The sequence below is a fragment of the Orycteropus afer genome, unplaced genomic scaffold (assembly GCF_000298275.1).
Source record: "Orycteropus afer afer isolate SDZICR_OR568_19922 unplaced genomic scaffold, OryAfe1.0 scaffold00159, whole genome shotgun sequence".
Classification (NCBI taxonomy): domain Eukaryota; kingdom Metazoa; phylum Chordata; class Mammalia; order Tubulidentata; family Orycteropodidae; genus Orycteropus; species Orycteropus afer.
The window spans coordinates 2,893,753-2,910,110 of NW_006921746.1; positions in this window are offsets into that span (position 1 = coordinate 2,893,753).

Consider the following 16,358-nt stretch of genomic DNA (forward strand, 5'->3'; position numbering starts at 1 on the left):
TATTATTGTTATTATTATTATTATTATTGAGTTTAATTATTAGTCCTTGGCACTCTTCTTTATTCTATGGTGATCACATCTAGTCTGATATCATTAAATACAATCTGTATTGATTTCTAGGACTGCCATAACAAAATACCACAAACAAGAGGGGAGGTCTCTGAGTTGTGGATCCTGGTAGCCTGAGGTAAGGGTTTTGGTTATGTTGATTCCTCTGAGGTTCTGAGGGAGATTCTGTTCTATGTCTGTCTTCTAGCTTCTGAGAGTTCTGGGCATCCCTTGCCTTGCAGTAGCTGTGTCACAAGAAGTCCTTCCTCTGACTGTCTTTTTGTAACTTCTTTTAAATAAAGACAGCAGTCAGACAGGATCAAGACTCATCCTACTCCAGAATCACCTCATGTTAATTGATGTTGTTGTTCAGTTGTTGGGTGCCGTCAAGTCATCTCTATAGCAACCCTATGCACAGCAGAACAAAACACTGCCTGGTCCCACGCCAGCTCCATGACCTTTGCTATACTTGAGTCCATTGCTGCAGCCATCATGTCAATCCATCTCATTGAGGGCCTTCCCCTCTTTCATTGACCCTCCACCTCACCAAGCATGACATCTTTCTTCAGGGAATGGTCCCTTCTGACAACATGACCAAAGTAGGTCAGATGAAGTCTGGCCATTCTTGCTCTCAAGAAGCATTCTGGCTGCACTACTTCCAGGACAGGTTTGTTAATTCTTTCAGCAGTCCATGGTACTTTCAACATTCTTCGCCAGCACCCCAACTTAAAAGCATCCACTCTTCTTGGTCTTTCTTATTCATTGTCCAGTTCTCACATGCATATGAGCCAATTGAAAATACCATTGCTTGTGTCAGTCCTCAAGGAGACATCTTTGCTCCTCAGCACTTGAAAGAGGTTGTTTGCAGGCAATTTGCCCAGTGCTATATGTTGTCTGATGTCCTGACTGCTGCTTCCATTGACATGAATAGTAGAGTCAAGCAATATGAAGTCTTTGACAACATCAATCTTTTCTCCATTTATCGTGATGCTGCTTATAGGTCCAGTTGTGAGGATTTTTGTTTTCTTTGTATTGAGATATAATCCATACTGCAGATTGTAGTCTTCAGTCTTCATCAGTAAGTGCTTCAAGCCATCCTCACTTTCAGCAAGTAAAGTTGTGTTGTCTGCATATTTCAGGTTGTTAATGAAATGTCCAGGATCTCTGGTAATGTAGTGCCTAAGTCACTTGGCGGGTAACCAAAAGGCTGGTGGTTCAAACCCACCAGCCACTCCTTAGAAGGAAGTAGATTGCCCAATGCAATCTACTTCCATAGTGATACCACCTTGGAAACCTAAGGAGGGGTCACTATGAGTCGGGTCCAACTCAATGGCACATAACAACAACAACAACAACAACAATGAAACTTCCTCCAATCCTGATGCCACGTTCTTCTTCATATATTCCAGCTTCTTGGATTGTTTACACAGCATACAGATTGAATAAGCATGGTGAAAAGATACAACCCTGATATGTTCCCTTCTTGATTTTTAAACCATGCAGTGTCCCCTTGTTCTGTTTGAATGACAGCCTCCTGGTCTATGTATAGATTCCTCATGAGTACAATTAAGTGTTCTAGAATTCCCATTATTTTCAATATTACCCATAATTTGTTATAATCCACACAATCAGATGCTTTTGCACAGTCAATAAAACACAAGTAAACACCTTTCTGGTATTATTTATTTTGAGCCAAGATCCATCTGACATCAACAATGATATCCCTCATTCCATATCCTCTTCTGAACCCAGTATGCACTTTTAGAAGCTCTCTGTCAATATACTGCTGCAACCATTCTTGAATTATCTTCAGCAAGATTTTATTTGCGTGTGATATTAATGACATTGTTAGATAATTTCCATGTTCTGTGGGATCACCTTCTTTGGAATGGGTACAAATATGGATCTCTTCCAGTCAGTTGGACAGGTAGCTTATTGGAGTGAGTGCCTCCAGTGTGGCATCCATTTGTTGAAACATCTCAATGGGTATCCTGTCAATTCCTGGGGCTTTTTTTTTTGCCACTTCCTTCAATGCAGCTTCAATTTCTTCCTTCAATACCATTGGTTCTTGATCATATGCCACATTCTGAAATTGAACACTGACTAATTATTTTTGGTACAGTGACACTATGTATTCCCTCCATCTTCTTTTGATGTTTCCTGCATCATTCAATATTTTGCCCATAGTATCTTTCAATATTGCAACTCGAGGCTTAAACTTTTTCTTCAGTTCTTTCAGCTTGAGAAAAGCTAAGTGCATTCTTCCCTTTTGGTTTTTCTAACACCAGGTCTTTGCACATTTTATTATAATAATTCATTTTGTCTTTTCAAGCTGCTCTTTGAAATCTTCTATCCAGCTCTTTTATCTTGTCATTTCTTCCATGTGCTTTAGCTACTTCCCACTTAAGGACAAGTTTCCAGAGTCTCTTATGATATCCATTTTGGTCTTTTCATCCTTTCTTGTCTTTTTAATGACCTTTTGCTTTCTTTATTGATGATGTTCTTGACGTCATCCCACAATTCCTCTGGTTTTTGGTAATTGGTGTTCAATGCATCAAATCTATGTTTTAAGTGATAATACTGTCATATTTCCATATTTCATGTTTGCAGGTTCACGTGTTAGGTCTGCATACATTTTCTTGGGGACACAGTCAATCAATAACACCATCACTATGCTGAACACACCAAATTTACATCTCCAGCATGGCTTCTTCCCTGAACCCCAGGCTTGTGTATCTAACTTCCTACTTGAAAAACAAAACTAAGAAACTTGGAGTCATCTTTGACACTTAGAAAATCCTGTCAATTCTACCTTCAAATCAACTCAGAATCTGGCACTTCTGGACACCACTAGTGTACAAATCATCTAAAAGAATGAGGCAGCTCTGTTATAAATAATATATAGAAACATCAATAAGAAATAAGTAAAACAACAAAAAAAGAAAAATGTAAATTAATTTATATCATATAGTAGCATTTTAACAATTTTTCACTATGTATGATTATGGGAGCTCTGGTAGCATAGTGCCTAAGACTTTTGACTGCTAACTAGAATGCTAGTGCTTCAAACCCACTAGTCACTCACTCCTCGGAAGGAAGATTGGGCAATCTACTTCCGTAGAGATACCTCCTTGGAAACAAGCTCTGGTAGCATAGTGTCTAAGGACTTGCCTGCTAACCGGAAGGCTGGTGGTTCAAACCCAATAGCCATTTCTTGGAGGGAAGGTTGGGCAATCTACTTCCGTAGCGATACTGCCTCAGAAACCCAAGGAGGGGTCGCTATGAGTCAGGTCAGATTCAATGGCACATTACAACAACAAGGAGTCGAATTGACTCAACATCAATACATTTTTTTTTTTTTTTAGATTTTTAATTATATTTATTTATGTTTTTATTTGCTTTGTGTAGATAATGGATAAGAAAGATTATATCTGGGAGACTGATGAAGAAAGTGGTTGTGATAATTAATTTATTGCTTAGGAAAAAAGTGAAAGAGAGACTTGGTTTTGATTAAATATTTGCACCTTGTGAATTTTAGGGTATTTTAATATATTATCAATTTTTAAAAATTAAATTTTAGAATTCTACAATTTTCCAAAGAAACTTTTTTTCCTTTTTTTTGAGGTTTCTAAACTGTATGGTATTTAATCTATAGTTCCATTTTTCACAATAAAATAGGTGAAAAATCAATTTTATGTAATGTAGTATAGATAAAATCTTACCATTGTCATTTTATATCACTATCTGATGTGGAGATAGTAGTTGTTAGAAAATGTAGAGAAATTGCCTAAGGTTAATTGTCTCATATATAGTGAAGATAAAATGAAATTAAGAAAATGGAGTATATGTTTTGTGTATAAAATAAAAAAATAAATAAATCCCATTAAATTAATAATAGGGCAAATGATCTTTCTGGGAAAGTGGTTTAAATCATACCTGTAAAGACAGTTATAACAAAAGAGGACCAAGTACTATAAATATTCTTTAAGGAATAAAGGTTCTATCAGTAGGGAAAATACATGATTCGGAAAATGGTTTTCTTCTTTTTCCTCAGTGAGACAGTATCGTGATTATTAATAGTTATTAACTATAAAGGAACAGAGAAGTTGTATGGAAAGAAGCACACCTAAAATATTGGCTAATTAAAGTGAATAAAGCAGGAAGCAACCACTGGGGACATAAAATGTACTACTCAAGCAGAGCTATTAACTATTGCATTAATGCCCCTAAATCATGTGTACCTTTTACCTCCAATAACTTAGGTCAAGCTGGATCTTTCTACAAAGGAGTCATATGAGCTTAATATTTTAGCTGGTTGATGCCAGTGACAAAGAGACCTTAAGATGCACTTGAAAAATGATTTATGATTAAGGAGGCATGTGCTTTTCTCCATTACTGTAATAGGTCAAAGTATCATTTATTTCTGAAAGTGTTTTTTATTGTAACTGATGTAGCTCATCATTTAATTCAGTTCACTATATATCTTATACTACCATTGTATTATAGTTTTAGGAAGAGGAAAGGGAACCTTTACAACAGTGATTCACAGACATTTATGAAAAGTGGTACCATTGCTTCAGAATTTTTAAAACGTTAACTGTACATTTGAAGGTAGAATGTGTGAGTGCTGCAATTAAATTTTTCTATTGCTATTTGAACTACATATTGTACAACAAATGTTTAAAGAATCCATGTGAAACATGTTTTCAAAATTTCAAAGAAGAGCTAGAAAGTAAGATCAATATTAACACAGAATATCACAAGGAGACAATATAAAGGGAATAAAATACCTGTAAAATACTAGTGAATACTAATATAATATGGGTAAATACTATGTGATTAGGAGCTCTGGTAGCATAGTGCCTATGGCACTTGACTGCTAACCAGAAGGCTGGAGGTTCAAATCCACCAGCCCCTCCTCAGAAGGAAGGTTGGGCAATCTACTTCTCAGTGATACTGCTTCAGCAACCCAAGGAGGGGTCGCTATGAGTTGGGTCCGACTCAACGGCACATAACAACAACAGTAACAACTATGTGATTATTTAAGAAATATGCAATTTAGAATAATTATCTCATGCCAGAGATTATCTTGATAAAAGAATTAATGATGTAGATGTTATTTCGATGTCATATCCTCTTATGGAAGCTATATATAGACCAAGAGGCAGTCATTCAAACAGACAAGGTAACACTGCATGGTTTAAAATCAGGAAAAGTGCGTATCAGAGTTGTATCCTTTCACCATATTATTCAATCTGCATGCTGAGTGAATAACCCAAGAAGGTAGATTATATGCAAAAGAATTCAGGATTGCATGAAGATTCATTAACAACCCATAATATGCAGATGACACAACTTTGATTGTTGAAAGTGAAAAGGGCTTGAAGAACATACTGATGAAGATCAAAGACTATAGGTTTCAGAATGAATTACCCTTCAACATAAATAAAACCAAAATACTCACACTTGGACAAATAACCAACATCATAATAAAGGGAGAAAATTTTGAAGTTGTCAAGGATTTCATTTTACTTAGATTCATAATCAACACCCATGGAAACAGTATATAAGAAAGGAAACTACATATTGCTTGCACAAATCTGCTGCAAGAGACCTCTTTAAAGTGTTAAAGAACAAAGATGTCACTTTGAAGCCTAAGGTGTGCCTGAGCCAGACCATTGTCTTTTTAATAGCCTGATATGCATGTGAAAGCTGGACAGTGAATAAGGAAAACCACAGAAGTTGATATATTTGAAATGTGGTCTTCCCAAAGAAGAGTGTATATACAATGGACTGACAGAAGAATAAGCAAAATTGTCTTGAAAAAGTACACCTGGAATGCTCTTTAGAACAGAGAATGGCCCAATTTTGTCTCTTGTATTTTGGTCTTGTTATCAAGAGAGACAAGATATCATGTTTGGCAAAGTAGAGGGTCAGTGAAAAAGGGGAAGACCCTCAACAAGGTGGATTGACACCATGGCTACAACAATGGGCTCAAACATAGCAAGGATTGTGAGGATGGTATAGGACCAGGCAGTGTTTTGTTCTGTTGTACACAGAGTCTCTGTGAGTCAGAATCAAAGGCACCTGACAACAACATATGCATGTGAAAACAGATCAATGAATCAGAAAGACTAAAGAAGAATTGAAGCCTCTGATGAAGAATAATGAATATACCACAGACTACCAGGAAACAAACTAATCCATCTTTGAGGAAGTATAGCCAGAATACTCCTTAGCAAAAAGGAATACAAGATTTCCTTTCATGTACTTTGGACACAGTATTAAGAGGACCAGTCCCTGGAAAAATGCATCATGCTTGTTAGAGTAGAGGTCAATGAAAAGAGGCAGACCCTCAACAAAATGGATTGACACAGTGGCTACAACAATGGGTTCAAGCGTAGCAATGATTATGAGGGTGGTCCAGGACTGGGCAGTGTTTTGTTCTGTTGAACATGGGATTGCTATGAGTTGAAACCAATTCACCAGCATCTAACATAAACAAAAACATCTATACATATATATCTATCTACATATGGTCCAGTGAATACTTAATATGGTTCTTGTAGCCATGGTTTTTATAACTCTCACCAGAAGACTGGTTGTTGTTGTTGTTGTTTTTATGTGCCGTGGACCATGGAGTCAGACCTAACTCATAGTGACCCCTCCTTGGATTTCTGAAGCGATATCACTACAGAAGTTGATTGCCAAATCTTCACTCTGAGGAGTGGCTGGTGGGTTTGAACTGCCAGCCTTCTGGTTAGCAGTCAAGTGCCTTAGGCACTTCGCCACCAGAGCTCCTAGAAGACTGGTAGAACTGTGCAAATGCAAAGTGCTTTTGGCCCACCAAGGGGATTGGGTAGCTTATTAATAATGTAAAGATAGGGAATGGTCAGTTTTTCCAACTCAATAGGCTTAAAATGAGCCAACTCAGAGGCAAAAGGAGGTTCTCACTACCATCTAAGAGAGAAGAACCAAGAGTGGAGAGCATCCTAGGACACAAGATCCCCATGCTGCAACAACAGAGAGCTGGCATAGAGACAACAGAGAGATGGTGGCAGCAGAAACATGAGACCTGCACAAGACAGAGCAGTGGGCTTCTTGGCCCATAATGCAAGAAAGCTGAGTGCCTCCAGCTAGGAGGCTTGCTGATGGTAAGGGGTGCTTCTCTGGGCATCTATTCTGCAAAGTTAAATGAGCTTTGCAACACTGGCCCAAGCAGAGCAGGGACTGAGGGCAAAAGAGAGGCATGGTGTAGGCTTGGCAGAGAGGAGGCTGTCCTGGTTGAAGAATTGTATCCTGAGCAATTCTGAACCTAAATTGATACCTGTTTTTTCTCTAATAAACCCCATGATCCATGAGTATTGTCTGTAGTTCTGTATGATCATTGCAACAGATTATTGAATCCAGCAGAACAGTAGAGAATGCCCTGGGAAGGATGTTTGATGTCAGAACTGGCAAAAAGTTTGGAAGGTGGCAGCATGTCTGACTTCTGCCTCATAGGAATCAGGCTTGGGCTGTCAATGTTCTGGATCTTCTTTCTCCCTTGTGAGGCTAGAGCAGGTCAGATACCACCCCAAAACCCTTTTGGCACTATGTGAGCTCTGATAATGTAATGCCTAAGGCATTTGACTGCTAACCGGAAGGCTGGCGGTTCAAACCCACCAGCCACTCCTCGGAAGGCAGGTTGGGCCATCTACTTCCGTAGTGTTACCACCTCGGAAACCCTAGGAGGGGTCAGTATGAGTTGGGGCTGACTCGATGGCAGTGAGTTTGTTTTGGTTTATATACAAACTATTAAGCCAGTCCTGGGATCAGCAGAAGGTGACTGTTTGTGTGTGTGGAGTGCCCTGGGGGAAGGCTGCAGTATGTCAGCCCTGGGACCAGCAGAAGGCAAGTGTTTGTGCCCTGGGGCAATGGGTAAGTGAGGAGGGCAGGGGAAACCAGGAAATTAATATAGCAGTTTGGAACATCTAGGGGAGACAAATTTGTATTCCAGTTTGTCAAAATATGGTGGCTTGAGTGCTGAAGTGAGGCTGGAGGTTATGCCACCAGTGTTTCAAATCCCAGCAGGGTTAGCCTTGGTGAACAGGATTCAGAGGAGCTTCCAAAGTAAGAAAGACTCAGAAGGAAGAGATCATCCACTTCTCCAGGAATTGACCTGTGAAAACCTTATGACTGGTAGTGAAACAGTGTGAGATCTATAACTGGAAAATTTTATGAATAGCCCTGAAACATTGTCTGATATTGTGCTGGAAGATGAGCCCATCAGGTCATAAGACACTCAAAATATGACTGGCGAAAAGCTGCCTCATCAGAGTAGAGCTGAGCTTAAAGATATGGATAGAGTAAAGCTTTTGAGACCCCCATTTGCTGATGTGTCGTGTCTCAAGATGTGAAGAAACAGCTGCAACCATTCATTAATAATCAGAACATGGGAAGTATGAATCTAGGAAAATTGGATTGTCAAAAATGAAGTGGCATGCATAAATATCAATATTGTAGGCATTAGTGCAGAAGGAAGGTTGGGCAACATAACAACACAACAACAACAGGCATTAGTGAGCTGAAATGGACTGGTTTTGGTAATTTGGAATCAGAAAATCACATAACCTACTATGCCATGAATGACAAATTGAAGAAGAATGGTTTGGCATTCATTGTCACAAAGAATTTATCAAGATCTATTCTGAAGCACAATAATATCCATACACCCATGAGGAAAACCAGTTAATAGTATTATTATTCAAATTTATGCACCTACCACCAAAGCCAAAGATGAGGAAATTGAAGATTTTTACCAACTTCTGCAGTCAGAAGTTGTCTGAATATGCAAACAAGATGTGTTAATTATCACTGGTGATTGGGAATGCACAAGTTGGAAACAAGGAAGAATCACTGCTATTTGGAAAACATGATCTTGGACATCGTGTGATAGAATTTTGCAAGACCAACCACCGATTCATTGCAAATACCTTTTCAACAAAACGAATGGTGGCTCTTTACATGGACTTTGCCAGACTGAGTACACAGGAATCAGATTGACTACAGCTGTGGCAAGCAGTGATAGAAAATCTCAATATATTCAGCCAAAACAAGGCCAGGAGTTGAGTGTGGAACAGATCCTCAACTGCTCATATGCAAGTTCAAGTTGAAGCTAAAGACAATTGAAACACATCCACAAGAGCCAAAATATGACCTCGATAATATCCTTCCTGAATTTAGAGACATCTAAAGAATAGATTTGATGCAATGGACACCAATCACCAAAAACAGAGGAATTGGGGGGTGACATCAAGAACATCATCCATAAAGAAAATAAAAGGTCATTAAAAAGATGAGAAAATAAGAAAAGACCAAAATGGATGTCAGAAGAAACTCTGAAACTTGCTCTTGAATGGAGAATAGCTAAAGCAAATGGAAGAATCAACAGGATAAAGGAGCTGAACAGATTTCAAAGAACAGCTTGAGAAGACAAAGCCAATTATTTTAATGAAATGTGCAAAGACCTGGAGTTAGAAAACCAAAAGGGAACAACACACTTGGCATTTCTCAAGGTGAAAGAACTGAGGAAAAAGTTTAAGCCTCAAGTTGCAATATTGAAAGATTCCATGGGCAATAAGTTGAATGATGCAGGAAACATCAAAAGAAGATGGATGGAATACACAGAGTCACTATATCAAAAGAATTAGTAGATGATCATCCATTTCAGAAGGTGGCATATGATGAAGAACCAATGGTATTGAAGTAAGAAGTTGAACCTGCATTGAAGGAATTGGCAAAAAATAAGGTTCCGGAAATTGTTGGAATCCACATTGAGAAGTTTCAACAAACAGATGCCCCACTGTAGGCTCTCACTCAACTATGCCAAGAGATTTGAAGGACAGCTACCTGGCCAACTGACTGGAAGAGATCCATATTTGTACCCATTCCAAAGAAAGGTGATCCCACAGCATGTGGAAATTATCAAAAAATATCACTGATATCACAGACAAGTAACATCTTCCTGAAGATAATTCAAAAATGGTTGCAACAGTATATTGACAGACAGCTTCCAGAAATACAAGCTGGATACAGAAGGGGATGTGGAGCAAGGGATATCACAGCTGATGTCAGATGGATTTTGGCTGAAAACAAAGAATACTAGAAAGATGTTTACTTGTGTTTTATTGCCTATGCAAAGACATTCAATTTTTTGGATCATAACAAATTGTGGATAACATGAAAAGAATCGAAATTCCAGAGCACTTAATTATACTCATGAGGAACCTGTATATAGACTAGGATGCTGTTTGAATAGAACAAGGGATAATGAATGCTTTAAAGTCAGGAAGGGAGAGTGTCAGGGTTATATCCTTTCACCATACTTATTCAATCTATATGCTGAGCAAATAATCCAAGAAGCTGGACTATTAGAAAAACATGGTATCAGGATTGCAGGAAGGCTCATTAACAACCTGTGATATGCAGGCTAAACAACTTTGCTTGCTGAAAGTGAAGATGACTTGGAGCACTTACTGATGAAGATTAAAGACCACAGTCAGCAGTATGGATTATACCTCAATATAAAGAAAACAAAAATCCTCACAATTGGACCAATGAACAACAACATGACAAGCAGAGAAAAGTTTGACATTGTTGAAAAACTTCTTATTACTTGGCTCTTAACCAACACCAATGGAAGTAGCAGACAAGACATTAAAGACATGTTGCATTGGTTGAATCTGTGGCAAAAAACCTCTTTCAAGTGCTGAAGAGCAAAGACATCTCCTTGAAGACAAAGATGTGCCTAACCAAAACCATGATATTTTTAATCACCTCACATGCATGTGAGAGCTGGACAATGCAAAAGGAGGACCAAGGAAGAGTTGGTGATTTTGAGTTGTGGTGTTGGCAAATAATGCTGAAAGTACTGTGGACTGCTAAAAGAACTAACAAATCTATCCTGGAAGAAGTGCAGCTGGAATACTCCTTGGAAGTGAGAATGGCCAGGCTTTGTCTCACCTACTTTGGTCATGTTGTCAGAAGGGACCATTCTCCAGAGAAGGATGTCATGCTTGGTAAAGTGGAGGGTCAATGAACGAGTGAGTATAAGCCCCTCAACAAGATGAGTTGACACTGTGGCTGCAGCAATAGGCTCAATTATAGTGAGATCATGAGGCTGGTACAGGACCAAGCAGTGTTTCATTCTGTTGTACATAAGGTTGCTATAAGTCACAGAGGACTTGAAGGCACATAACAACAACAACAATATACCTATTAACCAATAGATTTCTAGATGTATACTTTCTCAACTCAGGATTCTTTGTGTCATACAGAAGAAAAACTGTGCGTTCAATTTTTCAAATGTGATTTTTATTATTTTAGTGATATATAGATAGTATAGATGCTATTGTGCCATTTTGTGAAACACAGGAAATTTTGGAACGTATATTTTAAAAAATAACATATCAGAATACAGTTAGAGGAACTGAATAGTTATATTGTTAATCTAGAAGGTAATATGAGCATTTCTATGTAAGGAAACAGCCATTAACTGATTACAATGAAGTATTTTGAGTTGTAGTTTCCTACAGAAATAACAGCATCTGGTATCATAATCAGAAATTATTAGGCTTTATCATGCTAATAGGAGCTCTGGTGGAGTAGTGTCTAAGGCATTTGACTGCTAACCAGAAGGCTGGTGGTTCAAACCCACTAGCCACTCCTCAGAAAGAAGGTTGGGCAATATGCTTCTGTAGTGATACCACCTTGGAAACCCAAGGAGGGGTCACCGTGAGTTGGATCCGACTCCACGGCAGTGGTTGCGTTTGTTTTTCATGCTTATATCATTTTTTTTTTTTACTTTGGAAATTAAATGTTTTTGAACCTCTATTTACTCATCAGGAAACTAGAGCCAGTAATTCCTACATCATACAGATGTTGTTGTTGTTGTTGTTATGTGCCGTCGAGTCGGCCCCGACTCATAGCGACCCCTCCTTGGGTTTCCGAGGCAGTATCACTACGGAAGTAGGATTGCCCAACCTTCCTTCCGAGGAGTGGCTGGTGGGTTTGAACCGCCAGCCATCTGGTTAGCAGGCAAGTGTCTTAGCCACTATGCTACCAGGGCTCCTCATCATACAGATAGCATGGTATTAATTTAAGTAATGGATAACAGCCGGTATGAAATAAGTGCTCAATAAATTATAGCCCTTGTCCAATGAGACTTTTATTGTTAAGCATTCCTTGTCAATGTAATTGTCAATTATTTTTTCTTTTGAAGTTTAATGACCTAAATGTAACAGTTAATCAGCTGTTAGCTTGGTTATATCTCAGAATGGGATATATTCACCTACAAGTGTGAAAGGTGGTCAACCTGAATAAAGAAATGATCCTTCCATATCTTGATTATGAGGTTAGCTTCCTTTTCTCTATTATGCATTTTTCATCCACCTTTTTGATATATCTTTCCAGCTGCTTGGTGCCCTTTAGTTATTGCCTCAGGGGAGTGTCATGTAATATTTGTAGCTGGGAATCTGGTAAGAGTCCTGGCTATGAATTCAACTCTACCAATTTCCACCTTCCAGCATATTACTTTGTTTGTAATTTTGTTTCACTACTCTAACATGGTATTGAACATAGAGTAGCTAAAACAAATGGAAAAAATTATGTGAAGGAGCTGAACAGAAGATTTCAAAGAGCAGCTCAAGAAGACAAAGTACAGTATTTTATACAATAAAATGCACAAAAGCAGGGAGTTAGAACATCAAAAGGCAGGAATATGTTCAGCATTTCTCAAGCTGAAAGAACTGAAGAAAAAATTCAAGCCTTGAGCTGCAATATTGAAGAATTCCACAGGCAAAATATTGAAAAACATCGGAAGCTCCCAAAGAAGATAGAAGGAATACACAGAGTCACTGTACCAAAAAGAATTGGTTGATGTTCAACCATTTCAGGAGGTAGCATATGATCAAGAACCAATGGTACTTAAAGAACTCAAAGCTCCACTGAAGGCATTGTTAAAACTGGACTCCAGGAATTGATAGAATACCAATTTCAATGTTTCAACAAACATGCAATGATGGAAGTGCTCACTTCTCTATGCCAAGAAATTTGGAAGACAGCTATCTGACAAAATGACAGGAAGAGACCCTTATATATGCCAATTCCAAAGAATGATGATTCAGAAGATTGTAGAAATGATCAAACAATATCATCAATATCACCCTCTCAATTAGACCAAAAGCAATATCATGATAAATGTAGAAAGTATTGAAATTGTCAATGATTTCATTTTACTATGATCCACAATCAATGCCTGTGGAAGTAGCAGTCAAGAAATCAAAAGAGGTATAGCATTGGGCAAACTAGCTGCAAAAGACCTCTTTAAAGTGTTTTAAGCACTTTAAAAGCAAAGATGTCATTTGCAGGATTAAGGTGCACCTGACCAAAGCCATGGAATTTCCTATCACCTCTTTTGCATTTGGAAGCTTGACAATGAATAAGGAGCTCTGCTAGCATAGTGCCTAAGGCACTTGACTGCTAACCAGAAGGCTGGTGGTTCAAACCTACCAGCCACTCCTTGGAAGGAAGATGGGGCAATCTACTTCCATAGTGATACTGCCTCAGAAACCCAAGGAGGGGTCGCTATGAGTCGGGTCCGACTCGATGGCACATAACAACAATAGCAACAAGAAGAATTAATGGCTTTGAATTATGGTGTTATATTGAATAATGTCTGTATCAGAGAGTATGGCATATACCATGAATTGCCACGGAAACTAACAAATCTTTTTGGAAGAAATACCACCAGAATGTTTCTTAGACATGAGGATGGCCAGTCTTAGAATCTTATGCATTGGACACTTTATCAGGAGGAACCAGTCCCATGAGAAATAAAGTGAGGCTCAGAGAAAAAGAGGAAGTCCCTCAATGAGAGGGGTTAACACTGTGTCTGCAACAATAGTCTCAAGCACAACAATGATTGTGACAACAGTGGAGGACAGGGTGATGTTTAGTTCTTTGTGTATATCACCATTAGTCAGAACTAACTTGATGACATCTAACAATCTAACAACAACAACAACAGCAACTCCAGCAAGCATACAATAAGAGTCACGTTCTAGAAGGTTTATTTGGGAATTAAATTACTTGAGGGGGATTTATGAAAATAACAAAAGACTCACCATGTGAATAGCTCTCTGTAAATGTTAGCTATTATTCTTATCTATTGCTAATATCTGTTTATTCTCAAAAATCAAAAAACACGTGTCAGTATCTAAATGAATCACTTTTTTTTTTTCCCTGAGACCAGAACTTTCAAGTTATTAGGAGGTGACGTTTTTCTGATTCTGGAATGAATTTTCTTCCCATCTATATAATTAAGAACATTTTATTGTCAAACTTCTTAGTAACAGTATTTCATAAGCTTGAATATGGCTGAATATTTAATTTATTTTCAGAAAAATAGATTAAATTCAATGGTAAGATGTTCTGAAAAAAACAGTTTATATTTTGTAAGTTTTAGTTTATTTACTTTAATTGTTGTTTATATTGAAGGTGTAAGTGTACCTGGTTTATTGTCAAAGGGTTTTACCAAGATGTTTCTACCAATTATTGACTCTATTTTGCCCTCCCTAATTTCAAACAAATGTGTCAGGGTTGTATCCTTTCTCCACACTTATTCAATCTATATGCTGAGCAAATAATCTGAGAAGCTGGACTATATGAAGAAAAATGTGATATCAGGATTGGAGGAAGAATCACTAACAACCTGAGATATGCAGACGATACAACTTTGCTTGCTGAAAGTGAGGATGACTTAAGGCACCTACTGATGAAGTCTGAAGAATACAGTCTGCAGTATGGATTATGTCTCAATATAAAGAAAACAAAAATCCTCACAACTGGACCAAAGAGCAGCATCACAATAAATGGAGAGAAGATTGAGGTTGTCAGAGAATTCACGTTGCTTGGTTCTACAATCGATGCCAACAGAAGCAGCACTCAGGACATTAGACGACATGTAGCATTGGGAAAGTCAACTGAGAAGGAATTGTATCAAGTGCTGAGGAGCAAGGATATCTCCTTGAGGACTAAAGTGCACCTGACAAAAGCCATGATATTTCCAATCACCTCATATGCATGTGAGAGCTGGACAATGAATAAGGAAGACCGAAGAAGAGTTGATGTTTTTGAGTTGTGGTGCTGGCGAAGAATACTGAAAGTACCATGGACTGCTAAAAGAACTAACAGATCTGTCCTGGAGGAAGTGCAGCCAGAATGCTCCTTGGAAGCAAGAATGGCCAGACTTCATCTCACCTATTTTGGTCATGTTGTAAGGAGGGACCATTCCCTGGAGAAGGATGTCATGCTTGGTAGGGTGGAGGGTCGACGAAAGAGGGGGAGGCCTTCAACAAGATGGATTGACACGGTGGCTGTGATGATGGGCTCAAATATAGCAGGGATTGTGGGGCTGGTGCGGGATTGGGCAGTGTTTCGTTCTGCTATGCATGGGGTCGCTATGAGTTGGAAATGACTCGACGGCACTTAACAACAACAACAATTTCAAACAATTTTTCATTTTCAGATTATTTGGTACACTGATTTATAAATTCTTTTCTTTAAAAATAAACTTAATATCTAAATTTCACATTATTTATGTACAGAAATAGATGACTGTTAATTTATAGCAAATATTTAGTTTAAACATTTTATTTTAAAGGTGTAATCAAAATATTTTTAGGTATTTACAATTGCAGAAGATATGAGTAGCTTTCATAGACAGATGAAACAATTATACACTTAATCACAGATACAATATGGTGCTTTTTAAACTAATTATGGTTGCATAAGCATTATTTTTTTTTTCTTTATACACCCTTTGTTTATTTGATCATTGCATAATCATTATCTTTACTATGTTGTTGTTGTTATGTGCCATCCAGTCAACCCAACTCATAGCAATCCCTCCTTGGGTTTCCGACGTGGTATCACCTGGGAAGTAGATTGCCCAACCTTCCTTCCCAGGAGTGACTGGTGGGTTGAACAGCCAGCCTTCTGGTTAGCAGTCAAGTGCCTTAGGTATTATGCTACCAGAGCTCCTATCTTTACTATGGTTGTGTATAAATAGCTGCAAATTTTTAGAAAAATTAAGGATTTTTTCCATCTATCATATGTAAAAATTTTGTTGTTGTTGTTATGTGCTGTCGAGTTGGACTTGACTCATAGTAACCCCTCCTTGGGTTTCTGAGGCAGTATCACTACAGAAGTAGATTGCCCAACCTTCCTTCCAAAGAGTGGCTGGTGGGTTTGAACCACCAGCCTTCTGG